Here is a 9083-nt window from a genome sequence, read left to right on the forward strand (position 1 = left end):
GAAATAAACTGTTTTAATAATTTGAAAACTCTGTTTTCCCTTGTATTTATTATGTTTTTATGATGCTGTTTTTTTAATTTCACTTTGAAAATCAAAGTAAAAATGCAGATTTTGTATTTTTCAGCATACATTTTATAAGCAGTAAGTCTTGGCTGTCAGATCTCTAAGCTGCTGCCTTTGCACACATTACCTGTTAGCTTTCAGTTTCCTGATTGGATGGATTCTGTTTAAGTTGTCTTTGACAGAATTAGGTCCCCGCAGGAAATTGTGTGGGGTAAGACCTGAGTGAAGGATAAAGTGGAACAACAAGAACTGTGACATTAATTCCCTTAGCTGTGCTGATGCAAGCTCCTGCTGGATCATGAACCATTTAAATCCAACAACCCCTGTCCTCATTAAAACACTTTCCTGAAACAAGTTGTTCTCAGGTTCTTAAAGAGAAATGGGGGTTCATAGAAGTTTATTGATCTCGAAAGACAAATTAGATCAATTTATTCACAAAAGTTACAAAAATTATCACACTATTTTTGCTCATCTTGAAGCCTGGATGTCAAATAAACAAATGACCTGATTGTGTTTAAAGCTAAAGGTAATAAAAAATAGTTATTGTAGCTTGTTATTGTCAGGATTTGCATTTTTTGTTGTCTTTTTTTTTAATTCTTTTTCAGTATTATATTTAGTTTCTAAACTTTGTTCTGTACTTCTGTGTTGTCCTGTGCCATCAGTCCTTTTAACCAGTTTTCCTCAGCTTCTGCAAAGCCCACCTACACCTGTTTTCCTTTCCTAATAGTCTCAGCTATCTAGACAGAAAGGTTAACTGGAAAACACATGTAAATAAAAAGTTCAAGTTCAAGTTTATTTATATAGCGCCAAGTCACAACATACACTGTCTCAGGGCACTGTACATAAAAAGAATAATCTAAAGAAGAAATCAGCAGGCTGTGTTGAATCACTTCATCACAGTCTCCCATCCTGAGCAAATGATGGAGAGGAAAACCTCCCTGCTAATCAGGAAGAAAACTCCGGCAGAACCAGGCTCAGGACAGGCGGCTATCTGCCTCGACTGGCTGGTTGAGGGACAGGAAAGAGACACAGAAAAACACAGAAGAACTGGTCCGGGACAGGTCCAGGTGCACCTTCTTCTGGAAGAGACAAAAAAAACCATGATAGAAATAATTACAATAAACATATAGAGAAGAGAGACTAAAGACAACAGCAGAGTGAGGAAATGTGGTCAGTTTGTGCTCCAGCAGTCTAAGTCTACTGTATAGCAGCAGAAATGAAAAATAATGCAGGAAACCTAAGTCTAACTATATAATTTATCAAAAAGGAAAGTCTTCAGTCTAATCTTAAAAGTAGACAGAGTGTCAGCTTCACTGACAGAAACTGGAAGTTGGTTCCACAAGAGAGGAGCTTGATAACTGAAAGCTCTGCCTCCCATTCTACTTTTAGAAACTCGAGGAACCACAAGTAAACCTGCAGTCTGAGAGTGAAGTGCTCTGTTAGGAAAGTATGGAACAATAAGATATTTAATATATGATGGAGCTTGGTTGTTAAGAGCTTTGTATGTTAGGATTAATATTTTAAATTCTATTCTAAATTTGACAGGGAGCCAGTGGAGAGAAGCTAAAACTGGAGAAATATGATCTCTTCTTCCAACTCTCATTAAAACTCTCTCATTAAAAAGTGTAAGAAGGTAGCATTGTGCCTAAACCAGTGCCATAGAATTGCAGGTAGTCATTGGGGTGCTACCACAAAGGTTATCAGATGGATCTAAATGGCCATAGTCCACCCCATGTTATGCTGCTTTATTGTGGTGGGTTTGAGTTCAAGTTGGGGTGGCAAGCGTGGTGATCATCCATGTGCAACGAATGGCCTGCTTAAGCATCCCAGGTTCCATCAGAACACCCACAGCAGCCATGGAAGTTTTACTGGACCTGGCTCCACTAGAGGACTTAGGAATCTTTAGGACAGAGATTGACGACAGGTCTGCCTGGAGGGACCTCTCTATGGTGGACATGTCTCCAAATTATTTCTACTGTTTTACAGATGCATCCCTTCTGAGGGGATCCATATGCAACCATAGCGAGAGAGAGTACACTAGGTGGTTTTGCAACTGTATCTCAAACGGAGATATACTGTATGCAGTCTACTGTGTGGCATCTCTCAAAGACCTTCAGAGTACAATGGCTAAGCTGCTATTAGACCTCTCATTATTAGCTTTGGAGTGTGCCCAAGCAGTCAATCAACAGGGGAGAGACAACTGTTCAATGGGTACCAGGCATCAACGGTAACAAGAGAGCTGACTACCTTGCAAAAGCTGGCAGTCAGGTCCGCTTCATATGCCTGTTGTAGGTACCTCAACAACAGTCTGCAGGACTGCCCTACAGGTCTGGATTAGACATCAACACTCAATCTGCTGGAGGGAGCTGATGGACTTTTGACAGGCACTGGAACTGATAAATGGTCCAAATCTTAGGTTTGGGAAAGCTCTCATCGCTCTGACAAGGAAAACTCTAAGTACACTGGTTGGTGTCCTAACTGGGCACAACCTGCTCACAAAACCCACAAAATGGTGATGGGACCGACAATGGTCTGTGTGATGCCTGTGGTACTGAATTAGAGACCTTTTTGCACTACTTAGGCTATTGTTCGGCTCTGAGCGGTCAAAGGAAAATAATTCTTGGGGACCCCTTTATGGATCCTGTGATGCTCAGAACACTGTTTCTAACCTCGTGTCCTTTATGTGAAAAATGAGGCTTGATTAAAGCTCAGTGTCTTTTCGGGGAGAGCAATGGGCCCACTTATGAGGCCCCCGCTCATTTGGGTTTTTTATACATCCCCATCACCAAACCAAACCAATAGTCTCAGCTGCAGCCACTTTTCTTATCACTACATTAATAAACCTTCTAGTGTGGTTTAACTAACCGTAGAGTCATCCTTAGAATCTGTAGAATGAAAACTGACACAGACTGGATCTTTAAGACAAAAACAAGTAGAGTTTTTTTTTTTCAGATCAGAAACCCGAAATCTCTTCCTCAGCATTACCAATTCCAATGTCAATTCAGGTTAACAATTTTGTTTTCTTTCAAAATTGCTGTTATGATGTACTCAGAATTGTTATTGTGCCTAAAGCTGTCATAAAATGATTTGCAGTTTTGGTAAAAACAAATGGCTTTAGAAAATTTGGGGGTGTATTTTCAATAAATATGTACCTAACTATGGACCTGCCCCATCCTGGAACATAAAGTTGGAATCTAGTTGGTGGACAAAGTGAGCATTAAGTTGCAGAAGAGCTAATATATTCTCAAGAGTCAGGAAAGGTCAAAGCAGAGACAACAATTCAAAGGTGTGTCAGCAATTATGCTCAGTTCAGACTCCTTACTTTACAAACAAAACATAAGGTGCAGTTTTACCATTTTCATGATTCACCAAATATTTTCTTTTTGTGTGTAACGCGGTCTCTAACAATGATTGTATTCATCATTTTATAGCAAAAATGAGTCTAAAGTCAGAATTTGGTTCAGTGTCAAAAGCCAGGAAAGAATAACTTTAGTTCATTATCAAATTGTTTCTTGGGAGAATGCTGCTATTTTGCTGCCTCCCAGTGGTCAAGAGAGTTAAGTGACACTAGAGGTTAAATTTGAAGTGAGGAAATTTTCTGTCTCCCTCCTCAGGTAGAGAGAGCAATTACACAATCCCTATTAGACTATTTAACTATCCATTGATTCTTTTACCATCTTGTTCCTGTTCAGGGCCGTGGCTCATATTGTCTTCAGTGGGAATTGAATGAAAGGCAATGTACACCCAGGACCATTTGCCAGTCTAATACAGAGACAAAAAGGCAACATGTTCACACTCAGACCAAGTGATAACTTAGAGTAGCCGATCAAGCTAACGTGCATGCCCTTTGAACCGTGGGAGAAAACTAAAACACCCAGAGAAAATGCACAAATACACCAGGAGAACATGCAAACGCCACACTCAGCTGGGAGACAGCGTGTAATCTTTTTGCTTAAAGGCAACCAAGCTAAACGACTGCATTTCATTCACTTTATCTGACTCAATGAAAGCTCCAACAAGTGAACAAGTGGATATCTATTGGTTTAAGGTCATAAAATATCAAGTAACGAAGTCTTCAAGTGAGGGAGTTCTGCCAAATATCAGGCTTTCCACTACTGAAAACAGACTTGCCTAAACCATGCCAGCTAACTAGAACACAGCAGAGTGAAGCCTGTTCAAGACTGGCAAGGATCGGGATGCCATTTTAGACCAACTTCTCCTATAATCAGATTCGCCATGGTTGTTTTATGTGTCTTGGAAGCAATTCTAAGGGAATCCTTCAGCCGTTGACCAAACTATCCCTCTACAAGGAGGAATCCCCAACAGGTTTTACAATATGTTCTTATTATTTTCTAGTGCTGCTGACCGCATCTGGAAGGTGCTGATGGATGTTTCTGGAGCCAACATTTGAGGTTTCATCTACTTCTACTTCAAGACCACCTTATATGTTGCTGGTGCTTCAAAGGGATGACAATTCCAAAAATCATGCTGATAGGAGGACCAAGCAAGGTATGTGGACCAATGAAATGATTTGAGTTACTCTACTATAAACAACTAAGTTCCTGTGATCATAAACGATAACATAGAAGGATGGAGGTTTGGGTCATCAATCCATGTGACCTTAATGATCTGATTATTGTGATTGTTATAACAATGAATTTAAAGTCTCAACCTCCCAACTCATGATTGGAACCAAAGAAGTCTTTTGGATGGGAGGTGAAATGTCTTTGAGAAACCAGAGAAGAGGTTCAGTTGTCTTCTTTTTAACCATTTAGAACAGTCATATCTTAAATAACTGAGGATCTACACCAATGGATTATCTTCCTATAGACAAACTACATGTATGTAAATAAAATTTTGGTCCTCATTACCAGACTGCATCTTTGACCAAGTAAATGAGAAAATGCAACAAATGCATTGCCCTCACCCATTTCGCTTGCTCTTGCCTGCTTTATAGTTTATTAAATGACAGTTGTTTACTACTTTGTTTACAAATTCTAACTCTATAAACCCAGTGAACATGGTTCTTAGTAGGGTCATAACAAAATATTATTTTTAATGGTAGCTGACGTTACCAGGCATGCTGTTGGGTTTGGAACGTCCTTGTTTTGTTCCCAAAATGCAACTTCAGGCTGTTACCATGTTTTATTTGAAGACACACACTGTGAACATGCTCATTTATGTTTTCAGCACTAAATTTGTCCTTATGAATACGTCATAGATCTGATTTTATTTCACTTCCAGAAACTATCCACAGCAGGAAACTTGATGAAAGGGGGAAGTTTTCTGCAACCAGAAATAAACAAAATCAGGTCAGTACAATTTGCAACACGTGGCTCAGATTTACTTATGAGTTGTTGCAAGACGCTAAGATGTACACAGTATTTTAAATTAAAACACGAGGGACAGGCACCAACTCTGACTTGCTTCAGGTTGATGGCATAGAGTTGATTCCCAGAGTCTTGTTATCTGGCTGGAGATAGGTTTGATGGTTACTTATCTGAGACCTTCCTGCCAAGGCAAAAGTTGAGTTCGGAAGTGAGTGCAGACCTTTCTGTTTCTGTCCATTGTTTTAGTGAGAATAACTAAGCACTGAGTATGTGACTTGGTACCTAACATACTCCTCTGTGAAGTATGCCTGCACGATTCTTTAAATTTCTGTGATAGTAGAAAGTCAATGTTTAGAATGTCATGGAGCCCCTTGTCTCTATTCACCAAATATTCCCTCTCTTTTTCTTCATTTATGTTTCAAAGGTCATTTGACCAAAACTCCTGTCCAGGTGCACTATCAACAGCAGAACTGGGTTAAGGTGAGTTGTGCTTTCTTCTCTGGCAAAATTAATTTTTAAGAAACAAAGGTTAAAGAAGGTGGGCACAGTGTGCACAGGCTATGAATTAGTTCATAGTCGACCTAAAATATTAGTACTCTAGTTTAACTGGCCTTTTGGTTTGTGTTACTGTCAAGTGTCAGGACATGCACTGATCAGTATGCCTAAACATCAGTTGCAATTCCAAAGGCTTTCAAAGACATGAGTCTTAATGATAGAGACATCATTAACTTATTCATTTGTTACTTCATTAAAATGATATAGTTTTTGCAAAGATAATTAAAAAAATAATAGACGTCCTTAACAACTTTGTTAACAAGTTTTACTTATTCATACCTACATAAAAATGGTCTAGTGCCCTCTGCTGACCAAAAGTGAGCAGCTGTAAGAATTCTGGTTTCATGCACGGAGCAGTGGTTAGAGCTGTTGCCTCACAGCAACAAGGCTGCAGGATATCCTCCTGTGCTTTGTCTGGAGTTTGCATGTTCTCCTCGTGGGTTTTCTCCGGGTACTCTGGTTTCCTCCCGTAGACCAAAAACCTGCATGTCAGGTAATTAAATTGTCCCTGGGTGTAAGAGGGTGAAAGGTTGTTGGTCTCATGTGGCCTTACGATGGACTTGTGACCTGTCTAGTGTGTAACCCACCTCCTGCGCAATAAACCCGCTCCCTTGCTAACCAGAAAGGAAAGGAAAGAAAATGGTTGGATGTTTTAAGAAAGTAGAAGAGAGACCACTAAAGAAAGAAGCTGCACTTGTTTGGCATTCCCAACACTTGGGACAAATAAATGTCCTGGTGTATTGCTTACACTGAACCCTCAATATCTTTAAAGTATACAACTAAACATATAATGCGTCTGTCAATTATGTCTGTTTGTGCAATAATGCAAATTAACTGCATGTGTTTAATTATAGATCTTTAACGCCTGTACCCAAATAAGGGATTTTTCTCAATCTAAAGTTGGCAACAGTTTTGGTTTTTGAAGAACCGAAGTATGTGAATGACAGATTAAATCCACCATTACAGTAAAGTAGGGACAGTTTAATTGTATTAATCTATGTGAACCTGCTTTGTACTTAAACAGCGCCACCAGGAGGCAACAACTGAGTCTTGTTCTGAATGGACATTGGCAGTTTACCAGTCTCATCTGTTAGGCTTTCTTAGAGGTCATGTGAAATATTTGGACATCTGTATAAATTATATAATGCGTTACATTTTTGGAATTTAGCAGTAATATAATTTTAATTATAAACCAGGAAAAAGCTGATAGATTATTTTAAATATTTGCTAAATAATAAAAAAATCTTTGCTTTAGAATTTTATTTATGCAAGGTTTTATTATTATTATTTTAATAAATTGTAACGAGGTGTACAACACTAATGTCAGGAAGTTCCTTGTTGGATGTATGGACAATTATTACGTTTAAAATAACTTGTAGAATAGATGCTTCAATCCTTATTTTTTGCTAACGTGATTAGCAGTTATGTTAAATCTCGATCATATGTTACGTTTTTGTGTGTTTTTAATTATTTTAAACACAAATTACTGAATTGATCAATTGACCTCCTTTGCAATAGAGACAAAGTCAAAAGTAAAGCTCTGGGAGAAGAGATGATTCTGGAACAAGGCACTTCTGATGTAACGGAGTTATAAAAGGTAACTGGGGCTGTCGTAATGGGATCATCCTGTGGATTTAAAGTTGTTTGAAGTGCTGCGTACGTTGGAGCGCAGATCCATGTTCTTTAAAATGTCCATTAAAGCAAACCTAACAGTATGTTCATGGTTTATGTTATTACATAGCAAAAGATAAACTGATACATCCTTAACAAGTTTAGATGTATTGTAACTGATATCCATTAAAGTTAGCTCTAATGGGTGTCAATAACAATGGTAAGGCTACATGAACGCAAATTACATTAAATACTAGATCCAGCATAGTGATAACTAATTTTATTACATCAGGCAATTGTCACACTGCTAATTAGACATTTTTTGCCAGCTACTCGGGCCTTTAATTTGAGTCAACTGCGATGGTGCAATCCAGACTAGTCACTTTTCTTTTTTGCAATTATTCAAACTGTTCTAAAGCAGACCTAGATACGTGCACGGTTGTTACGTGGCAGGATTGGGTCGTTGTTTCTGCACTAATCTTTTCCACTAAGCTTCACTTTGTTGTTTACTGTTTACCTGAGGAGAGAGTGTGAGAGCGGTTTGTCTCCGTCCGGTCATGACACCGAGCGAGACGACTCCGACTGACACTTTAACCCACTGCAGAGGATTTGAAGGATTGGTAGTGAAGTGAAGGATTAGGATTTCCGTGGCCCACGGCACACAGTGGGTCTGTGGGTCAGTGTGTTAGTGTATCAGTGAGTCAGTAGGCTTTTATTTTTTCCCCCAAAGTAGGTCAGCTATCTGCTTTCCATGGGTGGACGTAAGACTGGAACTTCCTGGTGTCACGTTGGGCTCACCGGCTCCCATGTTTACATCAAATTGTCCTCCAGCACATGGTCTGAAACCATCACACGTGCACCCACTTTCTCAGCTTTTCACCATACTCTTCACCAAACAGAAATAACAAGCTTCTTCTTCCCAGGGGTGTTGGATGAAGAGAATCTGTTGATTTAACTCATTTATAACCAGTCACATTCAATGCAGAGACAAAATTACAGCTCAGTTATCATTTACTGAGACATTTACAGTTTTAGACCTTTTTCATTTGTAGATATGTACCTGCTATTCAAGTCTGATCAAGTTAAAATACAATATTTAAAAACGTAAACATGTGCAGGTAATAATCAATCTAATGACATACATGTCTTTGTCTATTCAATGTCAAAATGTCACAATCAAAGCAGAAAGACTTTTAAATAGAAATAGAAGGTTTACCAAACTGCACCAAATTACAGAAAGTATCAGACAGTCTGTAGAGTTTTATATTATTTCTGCTGAATGTTTCCTTTAGCTTATAGTTTAGTTTTCAGCTGATTAGATAAATCTGAAGACGTTTTTGAAAGATGACGTTTAATTTTCAAAATTTTTAAAAAGTATTTGCAAACCACTTTCTTCCAAACCCATCTCCAGGAACAGCAAATGACTGGATGAGATGGATTTTATGAGTCAGAACACTACATTGCTCAGAATTGTTTTAATCTTTCAAAGTCAATAAGTAACTATTTAAAACAGTAAAAAAATAA

The 9083-nt window shown here is 38.5% G+C and overlaps 1 long non-coding RNA gene across 1 annotated transcript in view; it reads left to right on the forward strand.

Annotated features, from left to right (window-relative positions):
* The window catches only part of LOC106514750 (uncharacterized), a 14333-nt gene that overhangs the window by 1675 nt on the left and 3575 nt on the right, over positions 1-9083 (forward strand). Inside the window, exons 3-5 of the long non-coding RNA XR_001309916.1 lie at positions 4420-4572; positions 5308-5375; positions 5818-5873. This is a non-coding gene — a long non-coding RNA (uncharacterized LOC106514750). The remainder of the gene's footprint in view (positions 1-4419; positions 4573-5307; positions 5376-5817; positions 5874-9083) is intronic.

The sequence above is a fragment of the Austrofundulus limnaeus genome, unplaced genomic scaffold (assembly GCF_001266775.1).
Source record: "Austrofundulus limnaeus strain Quisiro unplaced genomic scaffold, Austrofundulus_limnaeus-1.0 Scaffold22, whole genome shotgun sequence".
Taxonomy (NCBI): domain Eukaryota; kingdom Metazoa; phylum Chordata; class Actinopteri; order Cyprinodontiformes; family Rivulidae; genus Austrofundulus; species Austrofundulus limnaeus.